At 34.6% G+C, this 18544-nt stretch overlaps 1 protein-coding gene and 1 pseudogene across 2 annotated transcripts in view; one reads left to right on the plus strand and one right to left on the minus strand.

Annotated features, from left to right (window-relative positions):
• The window catches only part of LOC145292052 (syntaxin-6-like), a 627569-nt gene that overhangs the window by 300501 nt on the left and 308524 nt on the right, over positions 1–18544 (plus strand). The window lies entirely within an intron of this gene.
• LOC145292622 (U2 spliceosomal RNA) lies at positions 12073–12209 on the minus strand (annotated as a pseudogene).

The following is an 18544-nucleotide window of genomic DNA, read 5'->3' on the forward strand; positions in this document are numbered from 1 at the left end:
ATCAAAACGCTGTAAGAATAGAATAATACAGAAAAAGAAAACATGTCTTCTATTAAATTTATTCACTTTAAGAATAATAAAACGAAAAAAAAAAAAAAAAAAAGAAAGAATACTAAAACAACAATAATAAAATACATCTTGTTGATGCTCCAGGCCATCAGTGATGAACTAACTTCACTGTAGTTTGTTTTGGGTTTTAAATCAAGCCCACTCCACCAGCAACCTAAGCATTTCCCAAAAGAAGACGTCATGCTACACAGCATAATTTAAATTAATAACTTGTTACTATCAGAATTAGCAAACCCATATAAAGAAATGTAAGACATCTCACTGTTAGTATTATTACTATAACAAGAACAAACTCATTAGTGAGATTATGTACCCCTGTCTGACAATGTAAGGATGAGCTATAGTCTTATCTGGGCCTTACGTCTTCACATTTTATGATGTACTCTAAACATTTGCAGCAAGTCTCTTGTGGGCATGGCTTAAGAGTCTCATCTATTTTCGAGGGTAGATGGGACTCTCTTAAGCTGTGGTAGGCACCCCATCTAGTGATGGCGTCACGATAAAAAATACCCTTGATAGTTCTGGAAAAGCATCAAGTATTCAGCTACCGACAAGATTTGAACTACACTACAAACTCAAGTGAGTTCAATCTCAGCTGTGGCCACACTGGATTGATGGACTTCAAAGATATGTCACAGAAACGAATTAAAAGCCATGTTTAATTTCAGAAGAGTTTCCAATGGGTAGCTAATCTGGATAAGTCTTCGAAATGAAAAAGAATTTTCGGTGGGTAACTGATCTGTATAAGTCATGGACTTTAATATTTTGTAGGCAAAGAGAGCAAAGATCTTTCTCATGTGAACATGAAAAAAGTTATATACAGAAATTCTAAAACATCCAATATTTTTATGGAGCAATTCTGGTTTTTGGTTGTTTGCTAGCAGCTCCATTGGATTGGTCAGTTCCTATTACCAGTGTCTATAAATAGAACTTTCTAAGTTTCTTTAATAATACCTCATTAAATAAAAAAATATTGCAACAATAATGATAAAAACTATTTATCTGCTCAGGCTGAAATTTTGCATGCTTTTTACTGTTATCAAATAGCATCAGATCCATACATTAGATTTTAAAAAATCGGAAATTGGAATTCTGTCCAAATTTCGGCCTTGATCGAACGTCATGATCGAAGGACGAGGTCATATAAGATGTGGGGCTTCGTTTGCTACACAATGGTTCAAATAGCGAATCTCTGTGATTAATAGAACTGAAGATATTATCAAAAGTGTGACTTTCACTTTTTCCATAACCTTTATCTGTATCAGCTCATAATTGAATCAGTTTTAAGTTGGACTACCATTGATATTTTGACCAAGTTTGGTGACAATTATTCAAGCAATATAGACACAAACAAACATGGTAACAAACCAGCAAACTCTATTGAAACATAAACTCCTTGGTGATGTAATAATGTTCACTTAGTGTCGAGCTAATATCAAATAATTAGTAGAACCTGAAAATGGTGTCGTCTGGTCTTTGCATTAGATTTTACAGAGTTTAATAGAACAAAACTCTTAAATGGATTTATTAAAAAAATTCAATAAAAATAAAATCGCCCAGAGCAGAATATTTATGAAAAATTTTCTTTTAATTACCATTTTTATTTTTTATATCCTAATATTCGTAGGTTTGGAGTGGGGATTTTATTTTAAAAGTTTAATATATTTATATTTTTTCAATAATTTGTCCATAATGTGAAAATCAATAACTTTGCATGTAAATTCTATTTTCTGATTCCCATTCTGGTTCGAACGTGCGCATGTGCGTACACCAACATTGTAATCTTGTGCATATCGATTAAAGGTTTGACATGGTTTACATTTCAAGTCTTTTAAACGATCCACCATTTTTTTTTCTATTATGAATAGAAGATGTATGAATTGGATTAAGGGAAGATTACTTTGAATTAATCACACCCGCCTCCATCTCTCTTCTCTCCCTTGGATGTTTTAATTGTACCGAATAAACCAGATCGAAATCCTAGCTACTAATTCTGCATTTCATGCTGATTTTCTTTTTTCTTCTACATTCTTCACAAAATTTTCTTGAAGTTTTCAGTCTTCGGTCTTCACTTATTCAGCATCCAAATTGGGGCTTTATTAGAATAATATCGACAATTGAAAAATTGAATTTCAGCTAAAAGCAATCTAATTAATTGTCGTGTCGAAATTAGTAACATATCCAAAAATTCCGAAAAATGATAAAGTACAAAATTAATGAAAAATTGAAATAAATTGCAAATTTTACTGAAATAATAAATAGAAGAGTTTTTATGATAGCAGAGGAGGTAAGTGTATGAAGCCAATGAGGGTAACTGCAATAATGGCGGATTGCTGGATCGTGAAAGTAAATGTTTTATGTAATAATGTAATAATAGGTTACTTATTTCGACATGACAAGTAAATAATATTGCTTTTAGTTGAAATTCAATTTTTTGAATCTCGTTATGCTGCAAAAGCACATTAAAGTCTTTCAAGTTTATACAAGTACTAGTCGTTGTACAGATTTTTTTAATTTCATTTCATTGATTACCACGCCTATTCCGCTTATTTATTTTGTTATTTATTTTTTATTTTTTTATGTTTTTAATTAACTCGATAGAAAATATCTACATTTTTGGAAAGATAATTCAATGTTATTGGAAAAAAATTGTTTTTTTTCCCTTTTGTTTTGTTTTTATTAATCTAAAAAAACAAACTAATGAATAAACATGACAGCCTGCGTAGGTAGGGTATTAATGAGGGTGCGTGTTCGAGTATGTAGCCATGTAGAGATAACTCGCCTTCAATGTTATCTAAATACAGAAAAAATGTATGAAAAACAGACATAAACAATATAAATGTTTTGTATGTATTCGAACACAGAACCTGTAAACACGAAAGAAAAGTAACTTCTGGAATTGAGAAAAGCTTAATTGTAGTCATTGTGAGAAGAGGTTTCTTTTTTTTTTCAACTCATATTCACCCCAAACAAGGCACGTCGCTACTCAGATGCACGGAGCTACTGTAAATTAGAAACCATGCCTATAGGAATACTCTCAGAATGGAATTGAACAATGAGATGTCTGTGCACATTACATTTAAACTTCTCTGTTAGTACATTCGGGAAAGCAGGAAACAGGGAGGGAATTCCAAAGTCTGTCAGTTTAAGGGAAGAAAGCTGATATTAAAAGGATTTCCGGCATTGGTGGACATCTACAATGAAGGTATAGAATTTTAATGCTTGTTGGGTTAGTTAGTGGTATTTATGCACCACTGTTACAAGCTTGTTGGAGCACATTCCATTTAGATATAAGTTAAACATAAGCTGTGATCAAAGGAAGAAAAGTGTTTTTTGATGAGCGATGCATGGGTTGATTTCAAAGAGAGCTGCCTGGGTTGGTTAGATTAGTAGGTGAATGTGACCCTACTGAAATCTTACTAGTTCATTTCTGATGTTGTCATCTTATTCTTGGCAAAATCTTATGGTTTTGGAAAAAAAATAAATAAATAAAATAAAAATAACTTTGTATTAAAGTAGAGAAATTTCTGATTGAGTTAAAATATACACATTTTTACAGTAATTGGTTTTATAGGAAATTCTGTGTGGCGCCCGTATACTATTTATCTGCTCAGGCTGAAGGTAATGGCACAATCACATTGACACACTGGTTCTCGCCAGATCACCAAAGTAAAGCAATGTTGAGCCTGGCCAGTACCAGATGGGTCACCATTAGTGAAGGCGAGGTGCTGTATGTGCCGTGAGGTAAAATACCAGATTGCGCAGTCTATCCTTCTCTCAAGGGTAGATGGGAATCTCTTAAGCTGTGGTATACACCTTGTCTAGTGATGGCGTCACGATAAAAATACCCTTGATATCCCTGGCGAAGCATCAAAATTACACTACTTATGTAGTGAGTTCAATCTCGGCTACGGTCGTGCTGCTGACGTGGTGCCACAGCATATGGACCATTTTTCATACATTTTATTGTGACGTTCAGTTCTCTGTATGTCATTACAATTTATATTAAATTTCAGGTTCATATATCTCATCGCCCAAAAGTAGTTAGTGGACGGAGACATGTCACTCATATTATCTCTCTATATATATCTACACAAGTGAGGAAGTGAACTGTTTAGGAAAAAAACACAATACTCGCATGCACATGTCTCAGTTTCTTTCCGTTTTTTTTTTCCTCCATTTTTGTAAAGGAATTTAACGTTGTGTTTAATAACAGGCAATGCCTGCTACATCTTCTAGTATATCTATAAAAATGAGCATGTGTGCGTGAGGACAACTCCCAACCTATATACTCAACAAATATTTGATCTACAAACTTGAAATTTGTATATATAGGCTATTCAGATATGTGGAAAACTTTTGAATTGGTTTTCATTCAGAAAAAAGAACTGCTAAGGAGGTCAAAATTGAAGAATTGGTACTTAGGGGGCTCGTCGGATTTTTATCTGTTTGTCAACTGTTTCACGATTACACATACGCAAATTGTTCACATGACAGCTTCTTTATGTTAAGAATAAGTAGGTTTGAAAAAACTTTTGGAAGATCGTGGCAAGCTGGCCTAATGGTACTTAACTCACTGTCTTTTTGGTCTTGATCTCGGCTCGAGTATTGTTTATTTTTTTACTTACAAGAAGTGAATGTATAGAAAAAAACAATACTCGCATACACATGCTTCAGTTTCTTTCCGTTTTTTACTTTATTTTTTTAAAAGGAATTTAACATTACATTTAATACCAGGCAACGCCGAGTACATGTGCTAGTAAATTGTAAAATATACTCACTAGTTTTCTTTCTATTATTAAAAATGTTATGACTTGGTGTTAGATTTTATTTAGTTTTGAGTTTTGTTATTTTATTATTTTCACTTTTTGTTTTGTTCCATGCTGAGGTTAGATGTTTCATGAATGACTTCCAAATTTTCCTTTCTGTTAACATTTTATTTACGCCACTTGCCAGGATCAGATCATCATAAACTAAACTACTCTATGACTTACGCGGCCTATCACATGGCTTTGAGTTGTCAGCATCAATGTGCGTCACACTTGGGAGTGTTTTGGATAGCGGATGACACGACCGTACCAGCTGAGACCGAATTATACAGCATCTGGCAATTTTCTCCATCTAGTGTACTATAACCAGGATCGTATTGTTTTCATGTTCCATAGTCGACCATGTCTCACAGCCATACAAGAGTGCAGCACTTTTCATCTTGTATATAAATTAATGAAAATTTCCCCTATATAGTTGACTGATATATTTTTCTGACCGAAAAAAACTAGTTAAAACATCTGTTCAGTCATTAAGATAAAGCAAATGTTGGTTTATCTTCTGACAAGAACAAGTTTTCTTTTCTAATGTATTTTTTTTTAACGTTTAATATGAGGTGCCTTAAATAAGTTTTTAGACGTTTTTTGTATGGCTACTTTTATTGATAGCATACACATTAAACTTTTGTCCCCTTCGAAGTAATCTCCTCTGGCTGCAATGCACTTGTACCATTCCTACAACTTCTGGAAGACCCCATGAAAGTCTTTTTTTGTGAGCGTGTCAATGACCCTTATCACAGCCTCTTTCATCTCCTCAATTGCCTAATAACGACAGCCTCTAAGGTTTTCCTTGAGCTTGGGGAATAACCAAATATCACAGGGAGCAAGGTCTAGACTGTAGGGAGGGTGGGGAACTGTCTTGATACTCATCTTGGTCAAATAGTTTGTGACAAGGATAGAGCATATTTAGGACAAACTTCATGCAAATCTTTCACATCTTCACTTCCTCACAAATAATTGCTTGTACAGTTCCCAGACTGACATCAAACTGTGCACTTATTGTCTCTATAGATGCACGACGGTCTTTACCTATGAAATTCTTTATTTGGCTAATCAACTCTGGTGGTCTGACTGCCTTACTCCTCACATACTTCCGATCATCCCTCACAAACTCCCTGGCTTTCTTGAATCTCATGCCACTCAAAAATTGATGCTTGATTCATGCAAGACGGTCTAAAAGAAGTTTGAAGCATTCCATACGTTTCCGTTGCATTTTTTCTAAGTTTAAAACCGAATTTTATTGCATATCGTTTTTCTAACGTGTCCTCATGTCCAGATTGCATTTTTGAAATTTACCAGCTGTGACAATCACGCTTTAGTAGGGTGTATTCCAATTCTTGCTGTGGCTGTTCATTTGAACCTGGAATCATAAAAATTGGTCAGTCATCTCATAAGATGCATAACAATAACATATTGAATTTTCAAGAGTCTACGACAATTTTAAATGCCTTTACAAAAAACTTTGGAAACTTATTGAAAGCACCTCATATTTAGTTTGATTGACAGATTTTGCTTTGCTGGTGTCATAAAGGAAGTAAGAAGAAATACCCCTCTGTCAGGTCAAAGTACTCATCCTGCCACTAGATTCCTGCATACTGATTTTATAGCAGATACTTTTACACATTACACTGGTTGTCAATCTTTTTTTATTCACGTTTTTGCATATAAAGTCGAATGCTTGATTAAACAATGCTAAAATTGATCTTTGTTTAAAAAGAATTTTTGCAATATATGCAAAATAGTTCTGTTTTATAAGCAAAAAAAAAAAAAAAATCCAACAGAAACTTATTTTTTTCCTTCTGATAACCACAGAAATTAATCTCTTTAGTGAACGCATCTGTGACTGATTGGTTTCGATTATGGGTGAACGTCTGTGTGTGTGTCTGGTCACAAATAGGTTCCTATATGGTTGACTATTATAGAAAGCTGATCACATATAATGATAGAAGATGTATTGAGACACAGGAATGGGTATGTTTGATCTGGCATAATGATGATTCATTAAAATTGTGGGGTCTGCGTATGCGCCTGGTCCAAAAAGTATGGAAATAAAAAATTTAAAAAAACGTTTACAAGTGTTTTTGATATAGATGTACATAAGAATACTTTGATAAGTATGTTTTCACTTAAACAGGGATGGTATAATAAAATTGTGGGGTCTGCGTTCGTGCCTGGCCTCCATAGAATGGAAATGGGCACAAACTTTAATAAAGACTTTTCATATCTATTTGCGTAAGTATACTTTGATAATTATGTTTCAGTTTGAAGAAATATGGTATAATAAAATTATGGGGTGTTCGTTTGCACCTGACCTCCATAGAATGGAAATATGTCACAAAGTTTAACAAGGTTTTTTAATATAGATCCACACAATATTGTGACAAGTGTTTCAGTGTGAACAGGTATGGTATAATAAATTATGGGGTTTATCTATTTTATTTTTACTTTCATTATATTTTGCTTTAGTTTTGATACCCCCAAATTCGAAGCTATCTCTTTACAACCCTTCCTTTTCATAACCTATCATACTTTCATAAATCAGAGTCCATTTTCTGTAGGCTGTTTTTGAGCCCAGTCAACGACGGGTACTTTTGCTTGTATATATATATATATATATATATATATATATATATATATATATATATATATATATATATATATATATATATCTCATAAGTTTTTATTTCGGTTTCAATTCAAGGTAATGCACCCAAGTCATATGGATGTATTTTTTTTTATTTTTGAAATCGCAACTTTATAATATATGCAAATCGATAGAACATTAACTGTATAATAATATATATGAAATTTGCAAGAATTAAAATATCATATTTAAGCATACATTACGACCAGGCTTTGCCGGGCGTTCGTGCTAGCTTAGATAAATACGTCTGCAGTTTTAACAAAAAAGCTACAATAATATCAGAGCATCACCATTTACACTGAACATCTACAGAATGCCAACATCAATATATTACATTTGAATGAGTCCCCTGTGGAATTTCCACAGGTCCCATTATTATTGTTATCATTATATACAAATAAAGCAACTTATTTTGCCATCAATTTGTCTGCAGTTTGTACAGATACTAGTATATAAATGAAACGTTGAAAAAAAGAATATCACTCTTTCTTAAAATTCTTAAACATGAAGAAATACTAGAAAACGATTGCATCAACCTAGTGAAACGAGGCGAGAGAAATGGGTAAATAGTTAAAAGATGGATGACTTGCTCACCTAATAATAAATAATGACGAATTATAATAGAACAGAATTTACTCAATCTCAGATCTAAAGTATCTTTTGAAATGTACATTATCTTAATAAGTAAATGCAGAAGTTATTCCTATGTCTCGCACCACGGGTAAAGTGAAAACGTGCTATTTGTGAATAATTTAATTTTACTCAATAGACGATGCTACCTTTTTACATTATACTTAATATCACAGGTAGCAATTAAATCTTGATTCCAATAAAGAATGCTCTTGGGGCTTCAATTCAACCAAGGCCTTTTGCTACGTCTCAGAAATATTGTTTTGTATTGCTTGTAATATTTTCAAATGACTAGACATTCGATCGAATTCCTCTAACGAACCACAAATAAAAATTATTCTTATTGTCTGCAGACAATAGGAGAAAAAACTATGGTAAGATAATACTGAATATATTCTTTTTATTGTAATTATGTAAAAGACATCTCTATTGCATCGAATATTCCTCCGCAAATCATGAATGGCTCGACTTATTATATATTAATAGTTCGTTTTTGATTCATGGTTGATACTGTTATTTTCAGGTGTTTTTTGTAATAGCCAACAAAACAAGCAAAAAGAATAAAACAATATACAATAAATAAATTTTATCAAAAATAAGATACTTTGCTTGAGAACTTTTTTTCTTTTTTTTTTCTACATAGAAGTCAGTACTTATCAAGGCCCGGAGGCCACTAAGGGATAAGGGTTATTGCATGTACAGTAATCAATGGGACAATATCATAGTAATCGTTAGTAATGGATATCTGATAAAGCATATTACTTAAGGGGGTGGTTTATCAGGAATTTGTTTATGTTGGACTTGAAGACAGGTGGGAAACAGGCAAACGGAAGAGAGTTCCACAGGTGTGCACTTCTAAGAAAGAAGCTTTGTTCATGGAATCTACGTTTTGATTTAGGCACAGATAAAGAATGGGGAAAATTACTGACGGTGGTTTCAGCTAAACGGGTGTTTTTTGTGAAAGATTGGCGAGGGGGGACCAGTAATTGGAGCTCAGACGAGCACTTGCTATGGAAATAACGATAAAACGACAGGCTCGCAACGTCCCTTCTGTGGGAGAGAGGTTGCAGGGAAGAGAAAAGGGCATCCCCTACAAGGCTACTTAGTCTATTTTGTACTTTGTCAAGGCAGGATAGGCTGTTTTTAGCAGCTCCTGCCCAGATATGGCAGCAGTACTCCATCCTTGGACGTACTTGTCTTTTATATACATAGAGAATTGAATCAGTAGTGAGATATCTACTGAAGCGGTAGAAGGATCCCACCATTTTTCCTGTGACTTTGGCAACAGACCTGATGTACGTGTTCCATTTCAGATCAGGGGTAAAGGTCAATCCCAGAAGCTTATCAAAACATAGAGCCTCCCCAAGACGAGCTATCCATTTTAATTGATGCCAGATGGGGATCAGAGCGTTTATGATGTAAAGATAGAAGCTTGGTTTTAGATGCATTAAATGTAACCATCCACCTCTTCCCCCATTGTACCACGCGCTTAAGATCAGAGGAGAGAGTCAGAGAGAACTTTGTCATTTACGGCCTTTGATGTATTGCCATAGATGGTCGTGTCATCAGCATAGATGTCAATGAATGATTTAAGTATGTGTTTTGGGAGATCATTGATATAGATCAGGAAGAGAGTTGGGCCTAGGATAGACCCTTGAGGGACACCAGCATTAATACTGTGGGCTTCTGATTTCTGCCCATCAACCACTACTCTTATGAGCCTATCAGAGAGAAATTATTTAATAATTGAGAAAACATTTCCAGTTATACCGTAGCTGGGAATCTTGTAAAGTAGGCCTTTATGCCATATCTTATCGAAGGCCTAAACTTTTCCCACAATTACTGGATTCAGCATTAAATAGCCCAGAAAAGCTTGATATACCATAAAACAAAACAACCAAACCAAACTCCATGATTAAATATTTAAAAATTAACAAACATAAAGAACTTGAAGCATAATATTTTTTCCAAGATTACTGAATGTGGCATTAAATAACCTTAAAACGGTGGCTATACTGTAAAACAAAACAACCAAACCAAATCAAACTTTATAGATAAATATTTGAAGATATAAAGAACTTGAAGCACAATACCTTTTTCCAAAATTACTGTATTGATCATTAAATTACACAGAAAAGGTTAACATTTTGTAAAAAAATCAAACTAATCTTTATTTTAATATTTATTTTGCTAAAATTCAACTCTAGTTATGACCAAAGATTTTTAAGTAGCAGTTGTGATGTTAAAGTAACACATGTGGTCCATTTCCATCAAAGAAAATATTGAGCAGTTGTGTAAAAGTCTTGCAATCCCTGGTGATTTGAAAGGAATGATAGAAATATCATATGTAAAGTATTTATTAGATACTGAATTTGAAGAGGGCCATGTTGTAGCCTGCAGGGGTGCAGCTTTGTAATAATGGAAATAAACTCTGTTTGTAGAAACTTTAAAGTTTTGAATTGAACTGTATTTTGGAGATGAGGAATTTAAATTATCTGAATTTTCGAAATGGTATCCTTATCTTGGTTGTTGTTATTGCAACAATTAGGCCCGGCTTTTGTCCAACTTAGGAAGCATCATGAAAATTTGAATCATGGAGATACGTTTTTTGCATTCCATTCTGCAAGTCTCATAACATCCTTTCTATAAACTTGTTAAATCATCATTGTTTTTGCTCAGGATTATCCTAATCCTCTCAACAACCGTATCTCTGTGACAAATTAGAATGGATTTTTGAAACAAACCTATTGGCCTATTATGAAACCTCTATTAGATGCTCTCATTTTGTGTTCACTTCAGATATTTGGCCTGCAAAGTAGATCCGTATGGCATGTGAGCGGTTCCTTTCAGTTTTCTTACTTTCCGGTGATGTTGATTAACTCCATCTTGTTTCATCCCTTCTGATTTTTTTTCCATTTGCACTTTCACCTTGGTAAACTTTTCAATAATTACACAATCACTGTTTGCTTTGCAAGTACTTCCATGAAGTGTGCGGTGATGAACTTTTCACCTCCTCGATGTAAATATCACCGAACCTTACTAGCACCAAAATTATACCCCTTCACTGTAGAGGTTCTAAGATGCTGGAAATCTTTCTTCTACTCTAATAGCTTCTTTCCTCGGATTGCTTGCCTTTGGAATTCCCTCCTAGCTCCGTTTCCCCAATTTTATCAACATGCATAAATTTAAATATAATGTGAACAAACATCTTGCTATACAACTCTCACCTAAGGATGCCTCTGTAAATCTAGCTCCTTATATTTCAGTGTCAATCTGACCTGTTTGCTGTGAATATAAAAAAAAAATTACAAAGTTCCCTCATGTCAACTAAACTAACTATACAACTTTCTATTTTTAATACCATGTTCTAGCTGACTCTTAGGTTACCTATCTTCTATCGATTAATTTATTTTCATTATACTTTCTGACTTTGCATACATTTTATTAATGTCATGGCTTTTTTCTTTTTCTTTTTTTTTTCTTCAGTCTTTTTTCAATTCTGCAATTCTGGTGATAACTGATTTTCTGTACGATTTTCTTGACTACCAAAAATATTTTGGAAATCAAAAAGAATGAAAATGGACAAAGAATATTTATATAGCAATGTGAATCCTAAATAAACAAGGCCGATAGCCATTAGTCGCATGCTCTCGTGTAATTAATGAATGCGTGAATGTAGGATTGTCATGAAATTTTTTAAAGATAAACTAAAATGGCCGAAAAATGGGCTGGAATGACAAATAAATAAAAAGTAAATGACTTAGAATGACTTTAATGAACTTAAAGATGAATTGAATGACCTTAAGAATGACTTGAATGCTTAAAAAATAACTGAAATCCTTCAAAAACAACTTGGATGATCTGGAGAATGACTTGAATGGCTTTGAGACTGACTGGTTGTAAAGTGGGTGATCATTTTACATTAAATTAATACAGAAAAGTGATCCCATACTTTATATCACAAAGTTACAAACATAAGTACAGCATGTAGTAAAAATAGATACTACACTTTGATCTTGGCCAAAAGGCCAAGAAAAGTTTAAAAAGCTAAGAACAGCATCTATTAACAACAGACCTTTGATCTTAACCAAAAAGGCCAAGCACAAAAGTGTTACGGACCGACCGACCAACCGACGGACCGACTTATAGAGTCGCTTACACGCGACTAAAAAAAAACGAAAGTTGACAAATAATATTTATATAGCAATGTGAATCAAAAAAAAAAAATGAAAATGGACAAAGAATATTTATATAGCAATGTGAATCCTAAATTAACAAAAAAAAAAATAATAATACTGATATTATGGGACATGTGATTTTAACAATGATGTTTTATTAACACCCTTTGTTTCGTAAATTTAAGTTCTAAGAACTTATGATTGGTTAATGTGTGACCTTTCCGGGTCACCAGCAACAGATGTGAACCCTCAGTGATACCTCATGGGGATCTCCTTGTCACATATGCGTCGTGATCATTCTTCACAGGATCTCTCGGTGCAGCAGGATTTCGTTGATAGATTTGGTCGGAGTCAATTTCACCTTCGGGTTGATCTGCCACTGTCACGCTGGAAGTGAATAGATTTTCATGCACGCAAAAGAAAGACAGACTCAGATATCTCTATTCTACTTGATTAATTCAAGTTAGATATACAAAATAGGATATACACTTATATACAATTGTTCAATTGTTGATTTTTAACAAACACTATTGAGTCCCAATTAGATTTAATTACTCTCAGTTTTTGGTGGTGGTGATGGACAGGAAGAGAGAGTGGCAACGATTCTTCGATTAGGATTAGATTCGCTCAAAACTTAGCTTCAGCGAACTGATTTTGGCGCGGGGATTTGCTTATGTATGGAGGTATTGGGGTAAGGTAGATTGCTCTCCAAGCAAATTGCCAGTAAGTACGTCATCCCAAGGAGATTCCCGATTCTCTGCATGCACCTGCGAATCTGAAAATGCTTGCAGTTGTGGTTCTCACGATTGGGAGTGGTTAACCCCGTGACCCCTTGTCTCGCCTCAGAAACCAAATTATATTTCGTTATGTTTCTCAAAATGACATTAAATTGTCACTTTAACAAAACTATCATATTTATATGATAGTTTTATAAGAAAATAATAAAATTCATAACTTAACTCTTCCTTTCAGCAGGGTCTGCTGCCGGTACCCGGCTATACAATAATGCTTAACAAATAACACAAGCATAGTTGCCTGGCATTTTCCAGAGTTTTGGGAGTCTCAACCTCCCTCCAAATGGGGAGCCTTGGGGCAGTCACGTCACAATGAATCTAATTAAACATTAGTCCCCTCTCTCTCCACACACACACACACACACACACACACACACCGCTTTTTATTATAAATAATTTAGAAATAATATCCCTTCATGTTTTTGTTGATATTTTTATTGACTTTATATTTTTTTTATTTACTTTCAACTAGAACTTAAATATGAAACCTCGGAAGTGTAGAGTTAACCTCTTTCGCTTTACCAACATGGCGACTTATACACCTGGAGAAGATCAGAGGTTACATCGAAACATTGTGCAAATAACTCTCATGTTGAGACCATTAGTCTGATTAATCCAAATACAAAAAAATCATCCCTTATTTCCAAAATGTTCCCTAACAAAAGAAAGTGCATGATTTGTTAAAGAGATGAAATAAAAGTGTGTGAATGAACATATATGTAAAGCTACTTACATAGTCTCAATTGTGGTGGTTTACCACTGGGAAAATTTATAAACAAAGTTTGTTTTAGGTCAGTTTTATTTATGATAATCATTTGACTTGCTCAGAGGTCATTGTATCGGTTTGTAGAAGATGCATTTTAAACCATTGTAATTGTATGCATATTGTTATTACTTAAATATATCACCATGATTGATTCATAACTTTTGCATTCCGATTATTAAAGCATCAGTCATATTTTCCTGCAATATTTTTACCCATATAGATCCAAAAACAACCTTTAGTCAACAGGAAGGGGGTCATCTTCCATCATAATAATGCTCGTCCTTACACAGCACTACCGTCTAAAAATCCCATCGGAAAATTTAGTTGGGATATCTTGTACCATCCTGCATATTCTCCTGACCTAGCTCCCTTGAATCGTCACTTATTTCGAGGATTACAAAGTCATTTAGTTGGTCTTAACTTAGCATGAGAAAAGATTGAACACAAGTTAGATTCATATTTCGCATCAAAACAAATAATTTTACGAGTGAGGCATTTATAAGCTAGTTGTCAGATTTTATAGAAAGCAAAGGTCGTTATTTATTTTTTTATTGCATTTTCACCCCAAACAAGGCATAGTACCATTTTGATATAGGGGCTACTATTTGGGACATAATTTCCAGGTGTATTATGTAAGGAATTGAGCAGCAAGATGGCTGTTCACATTACACTTGAATGTCTGCATGTCAGTACAATCAGGGAAGCAGGAACCCGGAAAGGAACTCCAAAATCTAGCAGTCCTAGGAAAGAAACTATTAGAGTAGAAGGCTTTGTTACATCTGGGGATCTTTACTGTGTATGAGGTGGAATTTTGCTGCTTGTTGGGTTTGTCAGAGGTATTTACATTAAGGGGGTACAAGGCCTTGTAGTTCGTCAGAGCACCTACCATTAAAATACTTGTAAAACAGGCAGTGATGAAACATTTCATCGATGGAAAAGTGGTTGAAGACTAGCTGACAGTGCAGAACCTATTAGGTTGGCAACTCTCTTTTGAGGCCTGTCTCATTGTTATGAATAATGATTTTCAAAAACAGTTCATTTCAACATTAAATTTCAAATCAGCAAAAGATTTTGCACCAATTTAATAAAAACATAGTTTGTTTGAATTTGGAAGTTCTGTTAGGAAACAGATAGATTTGGATCATGTCAGTTAAAAATCTGTTAATAAGTTTCGTTTTTGAATTTGTGACCATGTGGGAGTATAAGAATGCCAAATCATGTGATTATAGCACCCTTTAATATTTAACCAAATATCTCTATGTGGATAGGTTTGGTCCTCAAATTCTTTAATTTACTTTTTTGTTTATTATATACTCAGCTTTATAGTTTAGCTATCCCATTTTTATGTATTCAACAAATTTAGTAGCATCTGTCTTTTTGTACGTATTCTTCAATACTATTTTTGGGATTCTTTTTTTTTTTTTTGTCAGAATTTACATTAGCTGATAGATATCAATCTAGAAAGGTAAAAACAAAAAGGACTGAAAAAGGTAAAGTTATCGCCCTTGAGTAGAAGTCAGCCTGACATGAGTTTGGGAAGTAAACAAAGCGCGTCTCCATCACAAATTTTAATAATTACACATCCAACAGCTTTCACATTACCATTTAATCTGTAAGTCTAATAAATGTGTTAAAGGTTATACTTTGTCCTTTGATCGCTTTTGAGTAGTTTCTAAACCCATATACATATCAAGTGTAACAGGGACTAACACTTTTCGATGACCAGTGTAATCCATGAAAAAAAAAAAAATAAATAAAACTATTCACTTTAGCATTCTCACCTATATGACACTAGAAGAGATAGATGACAACCTTCTGTTTAATGAGACAATGGCATTCTGCATCTAGTCTGGTGCACTGCAGCATTTGCTGTAGCTATACAGTTCGAAGCTGGAATTGGCTCTCTGGATGCAGGTCTAGGCTGGTAATAAGGAAACCTAGGTTTGCCTAGTTACCAGGATTCCCCTGTCAGCATTGCAGACTAAGTCCGACAGAAAGGCAAGCCAATATGGTTGGAGCCAGCACAGCTGCAGGAATTGCCGGAAAGGTGTTGCAGTGCAGAACTCCAAACTAAATCTTTTGTCTGGGTTTATTCCCTTAGTCTTTGCCTGAAAGAGTGGATCTATAGAAGAGACTAAACCAATAGATAAAAGAACTATAATAATTTTCTCGTTTATTTGGTTTCTTCCTTTCTCAATTGTGCAAATGTGCTGATAACTAGCAAAAATAATTAAATATTTGGTACTTATGCAGGTACCGTGCTATATATACATTTTTTTTTAATAGTATTTTCAAGTTAAATTCAAGTTTTACGGTATATTTTGTTTATCAAATTGTTAGATGAAAGTATAGAATGGTTACGAAACACTCTCTCCTCCCCATGTTAAAAATGGATTCAAATAATATTGACTATTTCAGCATGGTACCTTCTCTGCATAAAAGTATTTTTGCACATATTTCTCTTTGATTCATAATTCTATATGGTTTCTTTATTGTTTTCTTCAGTCAAATTTGGTAAATTTATAAGCACCATGTCTCATACCAGAAGATTGTCCATTGAATTGGCTTATTTTATTCAGGTGCCAGAAATTCTTTTTTCTCTCTCTAGAATCGTCTATTGTATTCACATTCATAGTTTTCTAGCTATTTTTATTCTGCTTCAAATACTAATGAAAATCATTTACATCAATGTCGTTTGCTCAGATGGGGGGGGGCATCTTTTATTTTAATTTTTATTTCCTTTTTTGCGGGGGGGGGGTCTTTTTTATTACTTGGGGTTTTTTTTGTTTTTTTTTTTAATGTCTGCTGGTTTCTCATGAGCTTTAAAAAACAGTTTTTGCATCAGTAAAATTAAGTCTGTACGTCTCGACTTTTAAGTTTTGTGTTTTTTGATAAAAATGTCTCCTTTCTGTCGCCTGATACTGATTGCCTGTGTAATTTTCTTGACTAGCAAAAAATATTCAAGTATCGTCATACGACCATTGTTACTGATAATTTAAAAATTGTTTTGTTTTATATTTATTTAAAAACGTTTTATTTGTTTATTGCAATATTCAGTTTTGCTTCAGGCAATTTGTTAAATTTTCGAGCACAATATCTGAGACTGTTTTCTATCTATAAATTATGTTGGGCACCAGACGTCTCCGTGACCCGTTGGGTCACAATCACTACCACTGTTTGTTTGACTTTGATTTCATTTATTATTTTGCTATCTAATGTACACACGTCTTTATGGTGTGTACGAACACGCTATGTAAATCATGTGCAAAGAGAGATGAACTCTTTCTCTAAATGATCACAGACATTAAAAATTTGGTTAGAGTGGTTGAATCAACATAGAAAGGAGGCGAGAGATAGATACCTAAGACAGATGGATGACTTGTTCAGTTAATTAAGCTAATTAGAACGATTAAAAGTTTTTTTTTTTTTTTTTTTTTTTCAAACATATGAGGGGCGTGCAATAAGTAATGCCCCTGACCCACTTCCCATAGTAGTAGAGCAACGAAATTTGGCACAGTTATTAGTCTTTCTCTACATAGGAACCACCCAGAGTTATGCATTTCTCCAATAGTTTGATGCAGCTCGGAAAACCGTTTTTGTAGAACACCCCAGGTTGGTCCTCCAACCACGACGTGACTTCAGAAATCAAGGCTGCATCATCTGGGAAATGCTTTCCTTTCAAAAACAACTTCATGGCTGGGAAGAGGTGAAAGTCAGAGGGTGCAAGGTCAGAAGAGTAAGGAGGATGGGGGTATTTTCATAACTACACGCCCGTGCTTCTGATCTGGCGACATGTGAGTTGTGGACCGGAGCGTTGTCTTGCAGGAGGAGGGTACCTTTGCTGAACTTGCCCCGCCTCTTGATTTTGATAGCTTCCCTTAATTTCCTCAAAAGTGAAGCATAATAGGCTCCTATAATTGTGGAACCCTTGCCAGGAAATCTATCATTACTACTCCGTCCTGGTCCTAGAAGACTGTGAGCATGACCTTGCCAGCAGAAGGCTGCACCCTTGCCTTCTTTGGAGGTGGTGCATCCAAGTGCTTCCACTGCATTGACTGGGCTTTGGTCTCTGGATCATAGTGATGGACCCAGGTGTCATCCTGTATAATCAGTTTTTTGAAAAACTTTGACTCATCTTCTTGGCACATCTCCAAATTTATCCTCGAACACTCAACGCGTTCTCGCTTCTGGAATGGTGTGAGCAACCTGGGAATCCATCTGGGAGACACCTTATGCATATGCAAATGGTCATGAATGATAGTTTCCACAGACCCTGTACTAATCTTGAAATCTTGGGCTATTTGGCGAATAGTAATGTGCCGATCTTCCAAAATGGCAGCCTCAATTGTACGGACAGATGCTTCATCAATGGCAGAAGGGGGGGGGAGACCAGGTTTGGGAGCTGTTTCCACAGACTTCCGGCCATGTTTGAATTCACGATGCCAGCGTTTTACAAGGTCATATTATGGGGCATTATCACCATAAGTTTCTTTCATTTTATCAAAAGTCTCCTGTGGTGTGCGTCCTTTCAAATATAAAAAAACCGGATCACTGCTCGACATTCAACAGACTTCATTTCACACCTGGCTCAGTTCAAACACCTGTAAAACAGAAACGACAATTAGTTCAGAGCTGTA

The sequence above is a fragment of the Euprymna scolopes genome, chromosome 13 (assembly GCF_053919585.1).
Source record: "Euprymna scolopes isolate OS-2025 chromosome 13, ASM5391958v1, whole genome shotgun sequence".
NCBI lineage: Eukaryota > Metazoa > Mollusca > Cephalopoda > Sepiida > Sepiolidae > Euprymna > Euprymna scolopes.